The sequence below is a fragment of the Urtica dioica genome, chromosome 8 (genome assembly GCF_054948205.1).
Source record: "Urtica dioica subsp. dioica isolate 48M chromosome 8, U.dioica_male_clone48M_v1_H2, whole genome shotgun sequence".
NCBI lineage: Eukaryota > Viridiplantae > Streptophyta > Magnoliopsida > Rosales > Urticaceae > Urtica > Urtica dioica.
This window is the reverse complement of record NC_142763.1, coordinates 18,766,967-18,786,163: the sequence shown is the minus strand read 5'-3', so window position 1 is coordinate 18,786,163 and position 19,197 is coordinate 18,766,967. Positions and strand designations below refer to the sequence as shown.

The 19,197-nt window shown below is 40.6% G+C and overlaps 2 long non-coding RNA genes across 4 annotated transcripts; both read left to right on the top strand.

The window, feature by feature from the left end:
• The first annotated feature begins 6,505 nt into the window (after positions 1 to 6,505).
• On the top strand, positions 6,506 to 9,182 carry LOC149388508 (uncharacterized). 2 transcript variants are annotated; one of them, XR_016300975.1, is made up of 4 exons: positions 6,506 to 6,903; positions 7,528 to 7,641; positions 8,007 to 8,101; positions 9,078 to 9,179. It is a non-coding gene; the product is annotated as an uncharacterized LOC149388508 (long non-coding RNA). The 2 variants fall into 2 exon arrangements; XR_016300974.1 differs by lacking the exon at positions 8,007 to 8,101 and having other exon boundaries at positions 9,078 to 9,182.
• A 6,713-nt stretch (positions 9,183 to 15,895) lies between these two features.
• LOC149388507 (uncharacterized) lies at positions 15,896 to 18,761 on the top strand. Of its 2 annotated transcripts, XR_016300955.1 has the most exons (4): positions 15,896 to 16,457; positions 17,082 to 17,195; positions 17,561 to 17,655; positions 18,632 to 18,733. It is a non-coding gene; the product is annotated as an uncharacterized LOC149388507 (long non-coding RNA). The 2 variants fall into 2 exon arrangements; XR_016300954.1 differs by lacking the exon at positions 17,561 to 17,655 and having other exon boundaries at positions 15,905 to 16,457; positions 18,632 to 18,761.
• The last annotated feature ends 436 nt before the right edge of the window (positions 18,762 to 19,197 follow it).

Here is a 19,197-nt window from a genome sequence, read left to right as displayed (position 1 = left end):
TGCCCCAGCCCGTGACTTATCAGCCGAGTCGGACTGAGAGCTTTCTTCCACAAACTTCATAAATTCCTTAGCATTTTCAGTTTTCTTAAATGTGGACTTGATGTTGTCTTCTACAGTCATTCGCATAAACATTAGGCTCAGTCTGTTAGATCTTTCCCAAGCTTTATGGAATGATCTTTGGTCAGCGCCGCTAGCATCAGTTAGAGCAGCAGGTTTCTCACTTAAGAGTGCCGAATCAAGATCCAGAACACTGAGGTGAAACTGAACTTGTTCAGACCATTCAGAGAAATTAAGACCATTGAACTTAATAACAGACATGGCTTGCGACTGAAGAGAAACAGGAAAAGAGGCTGCAAAAATAAATAATAATATATGCTCACACATTAATGCTTTGAGTAATAAACCTAATCCATAATATAGATTCAGAATACGTGAAATAAACATAAGATATACATTGAAGTCACCTTTGGGCAGATCAATAATATATACGATAAGATAAACATAAATGATGCTAAAATAAATTTTCACATAATAGGTTATTGACATACTTGAATTAGATATATTTGCAATCTTTGGATATACTAAACATACCTAACCTAGCATATCAATTTACCACCATAATGTTCATGAATTATAAAACGAATAATCAACCTTTGGGCGATCCAAAATGTCTTATAACCGTGAACTTCAATTTACTCATGATAAAAAACTTAAAATATCATAATGTCATTTACTTTAAAAGCATCACATAAACATGAGTAATTGAAATTTATTTTCATTGACACCCAAAAAAAACGTTACAATTCGGTCACTTTGGTGACTAACAAATTGATCATAATATGGATATCAAAATAAAATAATTTTATAAAACATTATTCTATAATTATTATCCTTTGGCAATATAAGACTTTATAAAACCATATCACTTTGGTGATCAGGTTTAAACAATAAAATAATTTCAATTTGCCAGGTCATTAAGAAAAAAAAAATGATGTAATATGCATAAGACAAAATCAAACTTCATGAATAAAAGATAATCAAAATATGTCAAATCCTGATATTCACTTAAAAGGAATCTGTTATTCTTAATAGGCAATAAACTAATTAGCCTTAAAATTCAATTTCAATAAAAGGAAAACGTAATACGTACCCTCATCATTAATATACATAAATTGAAGATACGCATATTGAATATCTACTTTTGCACGGGTACTTTCTTTGTAATGCACATCAACAAAACAAGAAAAACATGAAAGAAAAAAAAATATATGAGCATTGACAATTGTAAAAATAAAAGCATCTATCCCACTATGAACATCTACAAAACATCATCAGAGACATGCATAAAGGAAAAACAAACTTGATGCATCATATTACACTCCATGTGTAGATATAGAGTCAATGTGAATTTCTAAGACTACACATGCATATAAAACCTTTTCCTCAAGTCACTGAATATCAATACCCATTATATTTGGACCCAATTAACATAATCGGTGAAAGCTTCTGATAATTCAAACAATGAACACATGACAATAAGAAATCGTAATAGCAGTTGATTCAAATTATTAATTGAACGTACCAAAGCTGTAGCAGGTATAATAATGAGATCGCGTATGCCTCGATCATATCCATAAATCCGAGACATAAACATGAGCGCAAACACATATGGACCAACATAATTTCATCGAGTAATAGCAAAATAAAATAATTCATAAACGGAAAATCACAAGTTTTATAAGCAAGGCTCTGATACCACATGTAAGCATAATTTAAACGATCCTAATTAGCCAAGATCTTAGAACTAGATGATTTTCACAGAACATTAAGGATTGAGAAAACCTACCTCGATCCATGACGAGAGTGACGGTGACGGCAGCGGATGATCACCGGAATTGGTTTCTCTCTCTTGACCTCTTTAGACTTTAGAGCTTTCTTTTGATGGCAGAGAAAACTACGTAATAGGTTGAGAGAGGACCAATCCCTAGGGTTTCACTTTATATAGACCCACCATCAGGGTATAATAGGAATTTACCTTTTAATTAATTAACCAATATAATTTATCTAAAATATTAAACAGATATTGCACGTGGGCCAATACCCACATACAACCCACGTACGGGCCTAGGATATTACGTGGGTTAACATGAATGTGCAAGACATACCCATGTACTTTGGGGGGTTTTATTTTTGGAGGTCTTACGTGTTAGTGTCCGTACACTGGGTGAAAAAAAAGTTACTTCTCTCATCAAATCTGGTGACAGTCTTGATTAAGATGCAACGTGCAGTTTTGAGTTTGTTAGTACTTTTTGAACAAATTTCCTCAACCCCATAATGACCATTCAATTGGGTTAATAAGTAGGGTTATTATTACTGTTTATTACTATATTATTTTAAGTGGGTTATAATATTCAACATTTTGGGCTTCTCAGGTGCTCATCTAACAACTGCTAACTCAGACTATACTTCTATTTATTTAATCTTTTATATGTAATTTGGTTTCCAGGTTTAATTCCTACACGAATTTCACATGAACTCAGCAATAGTGATATAAACTCATGGAAATATTTGGCCACAGTTAATTGCATGTTGAAAACTAGAATTAGAGCTCAGCTCAAATCATATATAGTGATTTTTAGTTAGTGTATATTTTATGGACAATCATGTACCAATCAGAAAGAATGATTGACTTTTATAACATGTTATTAGTTGGATTTTAGGAAGTTGGTTGGAAGCTTGTCAAGTAGTAAAGAAAGAGAGAAATAAGATGAAGAAGGAAAATAAGAAAATACCTCATAAAACATTACTGATTATTTTTTCTTTTGAGAAAACATTATTCTCTTTTTTGAAAGAGATATAAAACACTATTTATTTTGATAGTTTTCACTTTTTTTTTATTACATCTTCTCACCTTTTATTTCATTTTCGATTTTAATGGCTTAGAGAAGGTCAACATAAATAGTTACACGCAAATTTTATTGATTGACATATAAGGTTTTTTTGGCAACAACATACGTACCACAATTTTTAATGTTTCAGACGAAATGAAAACATACGTATTTTATTTATTATGGTCCATTTATATAATGTAAATCCCATTATGAAGTTCAGAGGAAAAAAAAACCCCATTATGAAGGTGATCTAGGCCATTGGAGAGGGTGAAATGGGTAATAGTACATATCATTGATAAGTGCGTGTACCATAAAATTACTCGCTCATAAACATTTATAGGTAATGGTGAATAAAGACATAATAATTGAATTTACAGAAAAAAAGACAAAATAACAGTTGAAATGATTTGGTCCGTTGATATTGTGGAAGATGATAGAGAGTGGGCACGTCCCGTACCGTCGGATGAATTGGAGGACGAACGGTGGGGAGTGTAACTGGACTTGGATCTGATATAAACAAACTGCATCATTTTGGGAGACATGCCCTTCTTTTATTTTGTCTCCGTACATTGCACACTCTTTTGTTTTGTCTCCGTACTGCCATGCCATGTACCAACTAATTAGTTATAACTAATCCACCTCCGATCCATATATTCTTTTCCTTTTTTTTTTAGCTCTCTAGGGTTTTAGTAGTAATTGACTTTAAGGCATACACAATAATTAAACGTAGAGATCATCATTTTAGATTCCAGAGGGAATATTTTGCTATAGGCATGTTAAATTGATCCACGAGGGCATAACGCGGCCATTGCGCGTCTTCGTTTCTTTGGAGTTTGGACTTTGTACTTAAATAATAATTTGACCAAATCAATTAAATATATGCATTATGTAGTCGGACGAAAATTGTACATTAGAATAGCGCAATAATTGCTGTGATTCTACTGAAGAAGTCCTACGCCCAATTAAAGCTTGTTGAGTTAGCTATTTCTCATCTTCAACTGTACCTTAATTGTTTGTTAGTACTTAGTATAGTAAATTATCTTGTTGACATCAACATCACACTCTCTTTTGTTTTTGTCCCTGTATTGCCGTATGAAGCTATACTCACTAACCCATAACCGTGAGCATTGTAAAAAATAATACATCAAAATCATAAAATTTCGTATATTTTAACCTCTCGGGTTTTGGTAGTATATATAACTAACTTGTTTCTAAGGCATACAATATATAACTTATATTCCAGTGGGAATATTCTGTTATAAGCCTGTTCAATAATTGAGCCACAGTGCATAACGCGGCCATTGCGCGTCTTCGATTGTTGGATATTTTGTACTTAAATATTAATTTGACAAGATAATATTGAAAATATATGCATGATGTAGTCAGACTGTCAGAGTAAAATTTTACGTTAGAATAGCGCAATAATTGCTGTGATTCTAATGAAGAAGTCCTATGTCCGATTAAAATTATTTCAACTTTATTGTTTTTAAAGTTTGTTGTTATGTAGTTCAGAACAGCCGGTACAATTATTAAATTGAATTTAAATTATAAGAAAGCTTGATTTGCTAATTTATTATTTAAATACTGATTTATTTTGCATGGATCTGAAATTATGAATAAACTTAGCAATTCTTTTATTTATAATTAAATAGTTTAACTTATTTTACCAGTTCAAATTTTAAATGAAAACACCTCCGATAATAAGTTTTATTTGCTAATTTTATTGTTTGAATATTGGAGTAAAGAATATAAATTGAGCAATTACTTACACCCTAGTTTTATTTGGGAAAAAGTTAAATTTTTTGAGATACTTATTTGGATAGTCGCATGTAGAATAATACTTGTATAGCAAATCAATTTTTTTTTTTTTAAATCATTTTAAGAAAGTAATCAATGTTTTCATCTTTTATAGCTACCTACTTTAATATATCTGTTTCATATTTAAACTTAGTTAAAAAAATGTAGCTTGAATTTAATTTCGGTTCTTTATATATTTTTAAAAAAATTGAGAAACCGTGGGTAGTTTGTGACACCTTAAGTTTCAAATGGCTTAATAGAGGGTTAGTCTCAAGATAAATATTGGTTTTAATATTATTTTTGTATTAAAAAACTTGAGAATATCAACGTTAAAAAAGTTACTGAAATAAAATTCTAACAAAGTAATAAAAACACTGTTAATAAAATTAACATATAATAGGATTCACCTCTGCCTAGATTCATTCAACAGCCAATGTATCTTAATAACGTGAACATGTTATTGTACTAGTCAATGTATAGGAACGAGACAAAATACACTTTTGTAAAGACAGTGGTGATCGCTTAACTAAACAAGCTTGTACGAAATGCCATCAGACACAGTTCTAAGCCATCATTTTTAAAATTAAAATGATTAGCCGAGCTATCAATCATGAGAGTAAAAATCATATTTGAAATGGGCGAATATTGATGTTTGACTTTTTTTTTATCATTTTAATTTCAGTCGAATTTTCCTTTACCACGAAACTCTTGCAAGCATGCGCATACCATCAATAATTGTATTTTAAATGAGAAATATTGTTGACAGCGAGAAGAGAATTGTTGACGGCGAGAAGGTCTTGGAAAACGTCACATACTTCCGATATATTCAAAAATATATTATGTATATAGATATTAGTTTAGTTTGGAGATTATACGAGGTTGAAATTCGAACCTTAATTGCGCCAAATAATCTTTTATATGTAATGCACCCGTAATTACGTACCTCATTAGGTTATAAACTTCACTTAGAATGATAAATGAGTTAAACGCTATAAAAATAAAAATTATATATTATAAAAAATAATCCGAAGATTTAATCTCATATATAAACTTTTTTCATTTGGCTTAATTTATCATAAGATATAGAGCAGCAAATATATTTAAATGAATGGTAATTTAATTTATAAACTTTTTTCATTTGGCTTTATCTACTATAAGATAGTAACGAATATCTAATTTAAAGTATAAATTTATAAATAACTAAGCCATATTAAATTTATTGTTTGCAAAATAATCAATGTCTAATGTAATGTATAAACTTTTGTAACCGCTCGACTTGTGAATTTGAATAAAATGGACGAGTTTTAATTCAAATTCTTGTTGCATATGAGACGTCCTTAAATTTTAAATATCTTGGAATATGATAATATATAAGGTCGATGAAATTTCGGAATGAGAATATTCGAGTAATCCAATATTATTATTCGAAACATACTCGGAGATTTAAAAAAAATCTCAAGAGTAAAGAATGAATTCCGAAATCCCTTAAATATATTCAAAATAACGAGAAATAATAATAATTTTCTCGGTTATTTTTCAAAATTATTTTTAATTAATTAAGGACAGGATTGTGAGAGTTTATTTTGAAAGGACTTATATGCAATATTTTGAAGGACGAAAGTGAAAGAAAAAGAGAAGCTGGGGTTGATTTGAGAGAGTTGTGGCAGGAGGGGATTGGTCCACGTATGCACGCGTGGCAATAAATGAGGGTGCCACATGGCCACTTTCTCCTCAAATCCTTGCCACCTCACCCTTCTCTCTCTCTTCTCTATTTTCTTCTTCTTCTCCCTTGCTTCACTCGACCGAAACCCACACACGAGCAAACCAGGACAAGCGAAAAAAAAAAAGAAGAAAAGGAAAAACTCTCGGCCGCTCCTCTGCTCATCGCCGACAACCATCATCACCGCCCTCACCCTCGTTCTTCTTCTTCTCTTCTTCTTCCTCTCCTTCGCGCGCCACCACCCAGCACCGAGCTCCACCGCGCGCTCCGGTCCGAGGAAGCACAGCACCGCCGAGCCCCGACGTCGCCACCGCCACCTCTCACTCGCCTTCCTCTCTCTTCCTCTCCTTCGCGCGTCACCGATCGCTGAGTCATCGCGCGCGCTCCGGGTCGAAGAAGAACGACGCCGCCGAGGACCGCCGTGACGCCGGAGCAAGGGAAAAACACCGGGAAGGACGCGAGAACCCTCCGAGGAAGCTAATCTCACGGGTTAAGGTGAGAATTTCGTTTCCTTGAATGAAAATCTCATGAGCTAGGGTTCTTAGATTCAAAATTGGGGATTTTGGATCCGGATTGAATTCAGTGAAATTGATTGGTTTTTATCGTTCATTGAACTCGATTGATGTTGTTTGTAACCTGAATTTGAAGTTTTGATTCGGATTTTTCCTAATTTATCCGAAAATGATGAACTAGGGTTTGAATTGGGGGTTTTTGATTTCGGGTTCGATTTCGGTGCAATTGCTCGGTTTGTTATGTTGTCTGAGCTTGATTATACCTGTGTTTGAGGCTGTGATGATGATGATATTGAGATGTTGAATTGTTTGGTTGAGTATGTTGTTTGGCCGTGTGATTAGTTGGTTTGAAAGCTTGTTGTGGTTGTGATGATGTTGTCTTTGAGTGCTAGTTGGCCGTGTGGCTTGTTTTGGCTATTTTGGTTTGTCTGTTTTGTGGATGATATCTCTGAGCCTCGGTTTGATATGTTGGGATCGTTGTTGTGTTAGGACGGTTCCGGTTAATTGGATTTGTGTTGAGTTCGTTTGTTTGAGTTATGGGTTCGGGTTTTGAGTTATGTGATATCGGAATTTGGTTTTAAGATGTTAACTCGTCGTTGGGTTCCAGGTTTGATTTACAGACATTGACGGACGGACGGGAACCAGACGAGTCGAGAGCGTTGAGATTAGCCTCTGAAGATCTCAAGTTGATAGAGTTATCGAAGTAAAGCTCGATTAACTCGTGAGTTTTAAATCGCTTACAGCGTTTAAATACTCTTATATATGTACTCTCAGTATTTAAATAAATAATTTAGAATTATTTATTTAATAATGTTTATGAATTTAATTTAATTGTTCATTTGGAATTCTCGGTTATTTTTAATTTCGGGTTATTTGATTTATTTAAGACTCGTGATTACTCGTTGAACGTTATCTCGTATCACTCTCGATATGGGATACGCGAGTCTTGAATAAACCTCCGAAAAACCGGGGAATAATAAATTAAATTCTCGAATTCCGAACCGACTCTAATCCCGACAACGAACCCTATTATCTTTAAGTAAACTCGAATCCAATAACTAATGGATGTTCAACTCCGGATGCTAGTTCTTCCGACGTTTCGACAAGCGCCAGGTGCCTCAAGGAACGTGTGAAGCAAGACGTCTTCAGGACTTGTCAAGCGTTCTATCGAACAATTCCGGGTAAGTGTGGAAACATAAGTCAACTACTTACCAAGGGTATAATCCTGTTTGTTTGTGCATTTGTTTGCTAGTAAACAAGAGTAAGTAAAAGCCTAAAATGAATAAACTCGAAAGTTAAGGCTTCGGCCACTCTTGCTTGAAAACTTAGTTCGGGTACGCCCGTTAGGTTCAAACGCTAACTTGAACCAGCCTTGCTTGCTTTGTGTGTGGTTAGACTTCTCTTCTAACTCTAGGAAGTAGGTTAGAATCGAGAGGACGGAAGAGCGATAGACTCTCAAATTCAATCGAGAGTAGAGAGTTCGAAAGTCACATTTCGAGCTTTCAACTTAAAACACTAAACGAGCTTCAAAGGGAAACAATAATTTCTTTCGGGGTTTATCCCGTCACGCTCTTCCGTATATAAGTTTAACGTGTACGCTGCTAGCTGCAGTGTACCCAAACTTTAAACTCGTGTCGGTGGTACTCACAAGTCCCTGACTTGTGCTTAGCGGGCCATGTCGGTCCGTGCGCCGAGTACTCGAAGCAATGGGAGATGGTCGCGCATCGCGAGCTCATTGCTTGCTGGAAGACTCACCGGAAGCTGCCTTGAGCACACCGGGGCGTAGTGGGTGATGGTCGCGGTTCGCGAGCTCACTATGCCAGAGACCAGTGGCGCTGACGTCATGATGAAGGAAGTACCACTAGTGGATCCCAGACATGTGTTAAAACTTAGATCAGTTGACGACTGCTGCTCGAAGTTGAAAACTGGTCTCTAGTCGGACCAGAGGTTATAGCAGTGTGGAGTGTATAACCTTGCGGGACGGCTAGTATTCTAGGATGCGCGCTCATTAGTCACTTTTAGGTGATAGCTGCATCCTGCATTCTTGTTTGCTTGTTCGCACGTCATATGCTTTGCATTAGCTGCTTTTCTTTCATAAGCTAGACTCCCGCTTGCTGAGTCATTCGACTCATAGTTTTATGTCCCTTGGTAATGTAGATAAGGGCAAGGCGGCAATGTAGACGACCAAGAAGGAAACTGAGACGGAACGCGTATCTCTTGACCTACGGGCTATGGGTTCTGGCTCGGGAAGTAGACCTCTATATATAATATTTTGAATAATATCGACTCTTCCTTAAATAATATCTCGCGTGTATATGTAAAGTCGGGAGCTTTTATGTACATATATATGTATGTATAAGGGTCGATATACGACTTTTAGTTCTAAAAGAAAAACGAAGAATTTCCCGAGATTTCCGATAACCACTTTTGTTGTAAACGTTTCCGCACTTTTAATAATATCGTATTTCATATATTATATGTTTTGTAAATTATGTATTTACTTTAATTGTTTTGTTTACATTATATTATTCATATATGTTATGCTCCCGCTACGTGATGTTGGTTCCGTCGAGTCGCGGCTTGCGGGCGAGGTGACGACGCTCGCGGGTCGTGACAGATTTTGTGGTATCAGAGCCCAGGTTTAGCCGTTTCTGTAGACCTGAGATACATGTTCTGGTTATGGAAAAGTGTTGGAACTTGTGCTGACCGTTGGCCTGTCGTTTTGGCAGGTGGAATGGCTCAAGTGACGATACTATCCTACCCGGAGGCTCTCGCATCTGTTCCTCCTACCGCTCCGACTTTCAGCGGGGTGAGGGGTACACTTACGTGGGTGCGATGGATTGGTACTACCATCGAGTGGATGGACGCCCTTGCTATCCCTGAGATGTTCCGTACTAGTATTGCCACGACGCTCTTGCAGGGACCAGCCTGGACTCGCTGGACCCGGCATGTAGCGCTGGGTAGTCTGTATCGATCATGGGACATGTTCCAGGCCATTATGGGGGCCACTTTTTCAGCCCAGGGGCGCACGGATGAGTGGAACGAGTTCGCTCATGGTTTCTTTCAGCTCGACTTCGAGTCGATCGCTCAGTACGAGGATCGATTTGAGGAGGAGATCGTGACATCTTGCCCCTTTGCTTTGGAGGACCGCCGACAGCAGTTTATCTTTCACCAGGGGTTACGACCCGAGTACAGGTATCCGATGCTGTTGTGTTGCTGCCCGTCTATGGGAGTTCTCCGAGCGCGTTTGGCGTTTATGATTCAGTCCCAGGTAGGATGTTGGATTCCTCCAGGTTACGAGCCTGCCCCGCACCCAGCTTATGCACCAGTACCACCAGCCCAGCCACCTCAGGCGCCGGCACCACCAGCATCGCCGCCGCACGCGCCACCGCCACCGCCACCACCCGCACAGCCGCCTGCAGCTCCTCTTGTTATTGTGATCTCTGACGACGAGGAGAGCGAGGTGGATGACGATGAGGATGAGGATCCCGTTGAGGATTATCCTCTTATGTGAGGGTGTGTTTAGGCTTGTTGTAGATAGTGGTGGTTAGTTTTTTGAGAGGTTGGTTTCGAGAGGTTGATAGTTGTTGTACATGTTTTTTTTGATCTAGTAGACTAAGCCTTGTGAGAGCTAGTCTACCTGTAGTTCTTTTGTTTAGCATGTGTACGTGCGAACTTGATGTTGAAAAGCTGGTTGTATCTTTTGACATGTATGTATGGATGTAGATATGGTTGTATATATAAAATCGCGCTTTAGTTTCAGTTGATCATGTGTTGTTTGTATGTCTCTCGCATTCCGGTATGGATATATGAGTAACCTTGTTTGTTCTCATGTGTAGAACTGAGGAAATATGTCCGGACAAGACCCGTCTCCTACCGGAAATGCTACGGCGGCAGACCTCGCAGAAATGCGACACGCCTTGGAGAGACAGGCTGCTAGCGCAGCACAACGAGATCAGATAGTTGCACAGCAACTTGAAGCCCAGAATCGCACGATCACTGAACTTTTGACGAGATTAAATGCGCCACCTCCACCAAACCCGGAGCCTCCTGCCCAAGATGAACGACGTGAACATCCACCGCCAGCACGCGTGGATCCCCTGGAAGAGCTGAACTTCCGGATCCCTGATGTCGTTCCCCCGGTAGGCGAACCGGTGTATGAAAGATTTCGGAAGCAGAAGCCTCCGCAGTTTGGCGGTAACGTTGACCCTGCGACAGCCGAGAACTGGATCAAGAGGATTCAGCAGATTTGCAACTATATGCAGCTGTCAGATCAGGAGAGGGTAGCGTGTGCCGTGCACCAGCTGGAAGATGAGGCGAGAGGTTGGTGGGAGGTCGTAGCGTCATATGAGGACATCCACACGATGACGTGGATTCACTTCCTCAACTTGTTTCACGGAAAGTATCTAAGCGAGGCAAACCTATCGAACAAGGTACGCGAGTTTATGAACTTGCGACAGGGCACCCTGTCTGTTTCCGAATATACGGCGAAGTTCGATACGTTGGCCAGGTTTGCTCCTTCCTTGGTTCCCACTGATCAAGCTCGCAAGATGAAATACATGCACGGTCTGAACGTGGAAATTGTGAGCCAAGTGGATAGTGGCGACACCGGACCCCGTACTTATGCCAACGCTGTGCAGAGAGCGTTACGCATTGCTGGTTGGCGTGAAAGTGAGCGAATTCCTGAGTCAAAGCCGGTTGCAGCACCGTCTTCTGAACCTGCTAAAACGGGGCAAGGTAATTCACAAGGAAGAACCCGATCTCTATCGCGATGGGAGAATCGGCAGCAGCAGAGGTCTGGCAATAGGTTTCAGCAAGGATCAAATAACCGATCTCAGGCGAGTTCTAACAATCGCTCGCAGTCCGTGAACCAGAAGAAGAATAAGGCAGACAGTAGACGCCCAGGGCCGTCCAACAAGAAGCCCAGAAACTTCGGGAACCAGCCGTCGTCCCAGTGCTGGAGATGTGGCGAAGTGCATGATGGCGACTGCTTTGCTCGCACGTTGACATGTTTCCGATGTGGAAAAGTAGGTCATTTGTCGAAAGTCTGCCAGAGTTCAGAAAGAAAGGCTCCTGCACCAAAGGAACAACCAAAGGCTAATGCTCGAGTCTACTCTATCTACGAGGATGAGGTTCGTGCAGGGTCCTCTACTGCCGTTACAGGTCAGATTTCTGTAGCCTCTTTCTCCGCATATGCATTGATAGATTCAGGAGCCACGAATTCTTTCATTGCATCTAGAAGATCTGATCAGTTGAGTAGAAACAAAGAGACCTTCTCGTATCCGTTTGTTACGGTTACACCCTCGGGAGAGAGATATCAGTCGCTATACTGGTATAAAGATGTGCCTGTTCAAGTTCAGGATCAGGTCCTTGAAGCGGACCTGATTGATCTAGAAATGGTTGACTATGATGTAATACTTGGAATGGATTGGTTAAGTAAGCATTATGCAATCATTGATTGTAGAAAGAAGTCGGTTTTGTTTCAAGAACCGGGGCTTGAACCATTCCAGTTCCAAGGTTCCTCTCGGAAGTTGGAATTTCCCGTCATATCGGCACTTAAAGCGTTGAAGATGATGCAGCAGGGATGTGCCGGATATCTCGCAAGTGTTGTGGATACTGCAAAGGCGACCAAGCCACAACCGCAAGATATTCCTATTGTGAGGAACTTTCTGGATGTTTTCCCAGAGGATCTTCCAGGTCTACCTCCTGACCGTGAAGTCGAGTTTAATGTAGAACTCCTTCCAGGAACAGCACCGATATCGAAGACCCCGTATCGGATGGCTCCGGCGGAATTGAAGGAACTTAAGACGCAACTCCAAGAGTTATTGGATAAGGGATTCATCAGACCGAGCCATTCGCCATGGGGAGCACCAGTCTTGTTCGTCAAGAAGGCAGATGGTTCGTTACGGTTATGTATCGATTACCGTGGCTTGAATCAGGTGACAATCAAAAACAAGTATCCGTTGCCGCGCATTGATGATCTGTTCGACCAACTTGCTGGAGCAACTGTGTTTTCGAAGATTGATCTGCGATCAGGGTACCATCAGCTGAAGGTTCGGGACGAGGACATTCCAAAGACGGCTTTTAGAACTCGTTATGGTCATTACGAGTTCCTAGTTATGTCTTTTGGACTAACCAATGCACCTGCAGCATTTATGAACTTGATGAATCGAGTATTCGAGGATTTCCTGGACAAGTTCATCATCGTGTTTATTGATGACATCCTGATTTACTCGAAAACCAAGGAAGAACACGCGCAACATCTAGAGATGGCTCTGACAAGACTACGAGAAAAGCAACTGTACGCCAAGTTCTCAAAGTGTGAATTTTGGCTGGAGCACGTTGTTTTCCTCGGTCACGTAGTCAGTAGCACAGGAATCATGGTAGATCCGACCAAAGTGGAAGCAGTGAAGCAGTGGAATCAGCCGAAGACGGTAACCGAGATAAGGAGCTTCTTGGGTCTTGCAGGCTACTACAGGAAGTTCGTAGAAGGATTTTCTAAATTAGCCATGCCGTTAACCCAACTGACCCGTAAAGGACAGAAGTTTGTCTGGTCTGAGAAGTGTGAAGAAAGCTTCCAGGAGCTGAAGAATCGTCTGACCACGGCTCCAGTGCTCACCATTCCTCAGGGAGCCGACGGATTCGCGATCTACTGTGATGCCTCTAAGCAAGGATTAGGCGCGGTTCTAATGCAGCATGGTAAGGTTATTGCTTATGCCTCGCGACAGCTGAAGGATTATGAAACCCGGTACCCTACGCATGATCTGGAACTCGCAGCAGTTGTTTTTGCGCTTAAAATATGGCGACACTACTTGTATGGAGTTCATTGCGACATTTACACGGACCATAAGACGCTGAAGTATCTCTTCACCCAGAAAGAGCTGAACATGCGACAAGGACGCTGGTTGGAACTTCTGAATGACTACGACTTCGAGCTACACTATCACCCTGGTAAAGCTAATAAGGTCGCTGATGCGCTCAGTCGTAAGTCGGTAGTTTCACTAGCAAGTCTAGTTGAGACGTCCCTCAAGCTGAAGAAGGATGTTCAGCAGCTGGAGCTTCAGCTAATCACGGGAAGGATAGCTGCGCTCAGTGTGCGACCAATGTTGCTAGAACAGATTAAAGACGGTCAGTACGCAGATGAGTATCTTCTCAGCAAGATGTTTGATGCTCAGAATGACGCAGAAGGTAAGTTTATGTTGGACGAGAAAGATGTTCTAAGGTGTAACGGGAGAGTCTGTGTACCGTCCGACGAAGGAATCAGGAGACAGTTGATGGAAGAAGCTCACGGAACGCCGTATTCCGTGCATCCTGGTGTGACTAAGATGTACCAGGACCTGAAAAAGGTTTATTGGTGGCCAGGAATGAAGAAAGATGTAGCTGCGTTTGTTCAAAGGTGCTTAACTTGTCAACAAATCAAGGCAGAACATCAGAAACCAGCAGGAATGCTTCAACCCCTAGAGGTTCCGCAATGGAAATGGGAGCAGATAACGATGGATTTCGTGTCAGGTTTGCCAAAAACCACTGCTGGTCATGACTCTGTCTGGGTTATTGTTGATAGATTAACCAAATCAGCTCACTTTCTACCTATCAAAACCACCCACACGGTGGATAAGCTTGCTGAATTGTATATCAAGGAGATTGTACGTCTCCATGGAATCCCTAATTCAATCGTATCCGACCGAGATACTCGGTTCACTTCCAAATTCTGGAAGAGTCTACAGGAGAATTTGGGAACACGATTGAAGTTCAGTACTGCTTTTCATCCCCAAACAGATGGTCAGAGTGAACGCACGATACAAGTGTTGGAGGATATGCTTCGGGCGTGTGTCTTAGACTTCCCAGGCTCGTGGAGTCGTTATCTCCCTTTGGTCGAATTCTCCTACAACAACAGCTACCAAGCGACAATCGGAATGGCGCCTTATGAAGCCCTCTATGGACGGAAATGTCGCTCTCCAATTCATTGGGATGAAGCTGGCGAGAGCAAGCTGTTCGGACCTGAATTGGTAGAGCAGACTACAGAGGCAATCAAGACGATTCGAGCCCGAATGAAAACATCTCAGAGTCGCCAAAAGAGCTATGCAGACAAGCGGAGAAGACCGTTAGAATTCGAAGCAGGAGAGAAAGTCTTTTTAAAGGTTTCCCCGATGCGTGGTGTCATGAGATTCGGGAAGAAAGGGAAGCTCAGCCCGAGGTATGTTGGACCTTTCGAGATTCTGGAGCGAGTGGGCAAGGCAGCGTATCGCCTAGCTCTACCACCGTCGATGTCCAACCTCCATGATGTATTTCACGTATCGATGCTACGGAAATACATGTCTGATCCTTCACATGTACTGCAAGATCAAGAGGTTGAAGTTTCTCCTGACATCAGGTATGAAGAATCAGCCGTCGCAATCCTAGATCGCAAGGAGAAAGTCTTAAGGAATAAGACTATACCTTTGGTCAAAGTACTTTGGAAGAGTCACTCTACAGAAGAAGCTACTTGGGAGCTTGAGAGCGAGATGCAAAAGAAATACCCTTCCTTGTTCTAAGTTTCGAGGACGAAACTCTTTTAAGGGGGTAGGGATTGTAATGTATAAACTTTTGTAACCGCTCGACTTGTGAATTTGAATAAAATGGACGAGTTTTAATTCAAATTCTTGTTGCATATGAGACGTCCTTAAATTTTAAATATCTTGGAATATGATAATATTTAAGGTCGATGAAATTTCGGAATGAGAATATTCGAGTAATCCAATATTATTATTCGAAACATACTCGGAGATTTAAAAAAAATCTCAAGAGTAAAGAATGAATTCCGAAATCCCTTAAATATATTCAAAATAACGAGAAATAATAATAATTTTCTCGGTTATTTTTCAAAATTATTTTTAATTAATTAAGGACAGGATTGTGAGAGTTTATTTTGAAAGGACTTATATGCAATATTTTGAAGGACGAAAGTGAAAGAAAAAGAGAAGCTGGGGTTGATTTGAGAGAGTTGTGGCAGGAGGGGATTGGTCCACGTATGCACGCGTGGCAATAAATGAGGGTGCCACATGGCCACTTTCTCCTCAAATCCTTGCCACCTCACCCTTCTCTCTCTCTTCTCTATTTTCTTCTTCTTCTCCCTTGCTTCACTCGGCCGAAACCCACACACGAGCAAACCAGGACAAGCGAAAAAAAAAAAGAAGAAAAGGAAAAACTCTCGGCCGCTCCTCTGCTCATCGCCGACAACCATCATCACCGCCCTCACCCTCGTTCTTCTTCTTCTCTTCTTCTTCCTCTCCTTCGCGCGCCACCACCCAGCACCGAGCTCCACCGCGCGCTCCGGTCCGAGGAAGCACAGCACCGCCGAGCCCCGACGTCGCCACCGCCACCTCTCACTCGCCTTCCTCTCTCTTCCTCTCCTTCGCGCGTCACCGATCGCTGAGTCATCGCGCGCGCTCCGGGTCGAAGAAGAACGACGCCGCCGAGGACCGCCGTGACGCCGGAGCAAGGGAAAAACACCGGGAAGGACGCGAGAACCCTCCGAGGAAGCTAATCTCACGGGTTAAGGTGAGAATTTCGTTTCCTTGAATGAAAATCTCATGAGCTAGGGTTCTTAGATTCAAAATTGGGGATTTTGGATCCGGATTGAATTCAGTGAAATTGATTGGTTTTTATCGTTCATTGAACTCGATTGATGTTGTTTGTAACCTGAATTTGAAGTTTTGATTCGGATTTTTCCTAATTTATCCGAAAATGATGAACTAGGGTTTGAATTGGGGGTTTTTGATTTCGGGTTCGATTTCGGTGCAATTGCTCGGTTTGTTATGTTGTCTGAGCTTGATTATACCTGTGTTTGAGGCTGTGATGATGATGATATTGAGATGTTGAATTGTTTGGTTGAGTATGTTGTTTGGCCGTGTGATTAGTTGGTTTGAAAGCTTGTTGTGGTTGTGATGATGTTGTCTTTGAGTGCTAGTTGGCCGTGTGGCTTGTTTTGGCTATTTTGGTTTGTCTGTTTTGTGGATGATATCTCTGAGCCTCGGTTTGATATGTTGGGATCGTTGTTGTGTTAGGACGGTTCCGGTTAATTGGATTTGTGTTGAGTTCGTTTGTTTGAGTTATGGGTTCGGGTTTTGAGTTATGTGATATCGGAATTTGGTTTTAAGATGTTAACTCGTCGTTGGGTTCCAGGTTTGATTTACAGACATTGACGGACGGACGGGAACCAGACGAGTCGAGAGCGTTGAGATTAGCCTCTGAAGATCTCAAGTTGATAGAGTTATCGAAGTAAAGCTCGATTAACTCGTGAGTTTTAAATCGCTTACAGCGTTTAAATACTCTTATATATGTACTCTCAGTATTTAAATAAATAATTTAGAATTATTTATTTAATAATGTTTATGAATTTAATTTAATTGTTCATTTGGAATTCTCGGTTATTTTTAATTTCGGGTTATTTGATTTATTTAAGACTCGTGATTACTCGTTGAACGTTATCTCGTATCACTCTCGATATGGGATACGCGAGTCTTGAATAAACCTCCGAAAAACCGGGGAATAATAAATTAAATTCTCGAATTCCGAACCGACTCTAATCCCGACAACGAACCCTATTATCTTTAAGTAAACTCGAATCCAATAACTAATGGATGTTCAACTCCGGATGCTAGTTCTTCCGACGTTTCGACAAGCGCCAGGTGCCTCAAGGAACGTGTGAAGCAAGACGTCTTCAGGACTTGTCAAGCGTTCTATCGAACAATTCCGGGTAAGTGTGGAAACATAAGTCAACTACTTACCAAGGGTATAATCCTGTTTGTTTGTGCATTTGTTTGCTAGTAAACAAGAGTAAGTAAAAGCCTAAAATGAATAAACTCGAAAGTTAAGGCTTCGGCCACTCTTGCTTGAAAACTTAGTTCGGGTACGCCCGTTAGGTTCAAACGCTAACTTGAACCAGCCTTGCTTGCTTTGTGTGTGGTTAGACTTCTCTTCTAACTCTAGGAAGTAGGTTAGAATCGAGAGGACGGAAGAGCGATAGACTCTCAAATTCAATCGAGAGTAGAGAGTTCGAAAGTCACATTTCGAGCTTTCAACTTAAAACACTAAACGAGCTTCAAAGGGAAACAATAATTTCTTTCGGGGTTTATCCCGTCACGCTCTTCCGTATATAAGTTTAACGTGTACGCTGCTAGCTGCAGTGTACCCAAACTTTAAACTCGTGTCGGTGGTACTCACAAGTCCCTGACTTGTGCTTAGCGGGCCATGTCGGTCCGTGCGCCGAGTACTCGAAGCAATGGGAGATGGTCGCGCATCGCGAGCTCATTGCTTGCTGGAAGACTCACCGGAAGCTGCCTTGAGCACACCGGGGCGTAGTGGGTGATGGTCGCGGTTCGCGAGCTCACTATGCCAGAGACCAGTGGCGCTGACGTCATGATGAAGGAAGTACCACTAGTGGATCCCAGACATGTGTTAAAACTTAGATCAGTTGACGACTGCTGCTCGAAGTTGAAAACTGGTCTCTAGTCGGACCAGAGGTTATAGCAGTGTGGAGTGTATAACCTTGCGGGACGGCTAGTATTCTAGGATGCGCGCTCATTAGTCACTTTTAGGTGATAGCTGCATCCTGCATTCTTGTTTGCTTGTTCGCACGTCATATGCTTTGCATTAGCTGCTTTTCTTTCATAAGCTAGACTCCCGCTTGCTGAGTCATTCGACTCATAGTTTTATGTCCCTTGGTAATGTAGATAAGGGCAAGGCGGCAATGTAGACGACCAAGAAGGAAACTGAGACGGAACGCGTATCTCTTGACCTACGGGCTATGGGTTCTGGCTCGGGAAGTAGACCTCTATATATAATGTTTTGAATAATATCGACTCTTCCTTAAATAATATCTCGCGTGTATATGTAAAGTCGGGAGCTTTTATGTACATATATATGTATGTATAAGGGTCGATATACGACTTTTAGTTCTAAAAGAAAAACGAAGAATTTCCCGAGATTTCCGATAACCACTTTTGTTGTAAACGTTTCCGCACTTTTAATAATATCGTATTTCATATATTATATGTTTTGTAAATTATGTATTTACTTTAATTGTTTTGTTTACATTATATTATTCATATATGTTATGCTCCCGCTACGTGATGTTGGTTCCGTCGAGTCGCGGCTTGCGGGCGAGGTGACGACGCTCGCGGGTCGTGACATCTAATCTATTATAATTAATTATATAGCCACTTATTAGATAACCCTGTGAAGTTTTTAATTTGTATTTATTTTTCCTTGAAAAGTATTCCGCTATCAGTGTTGGACA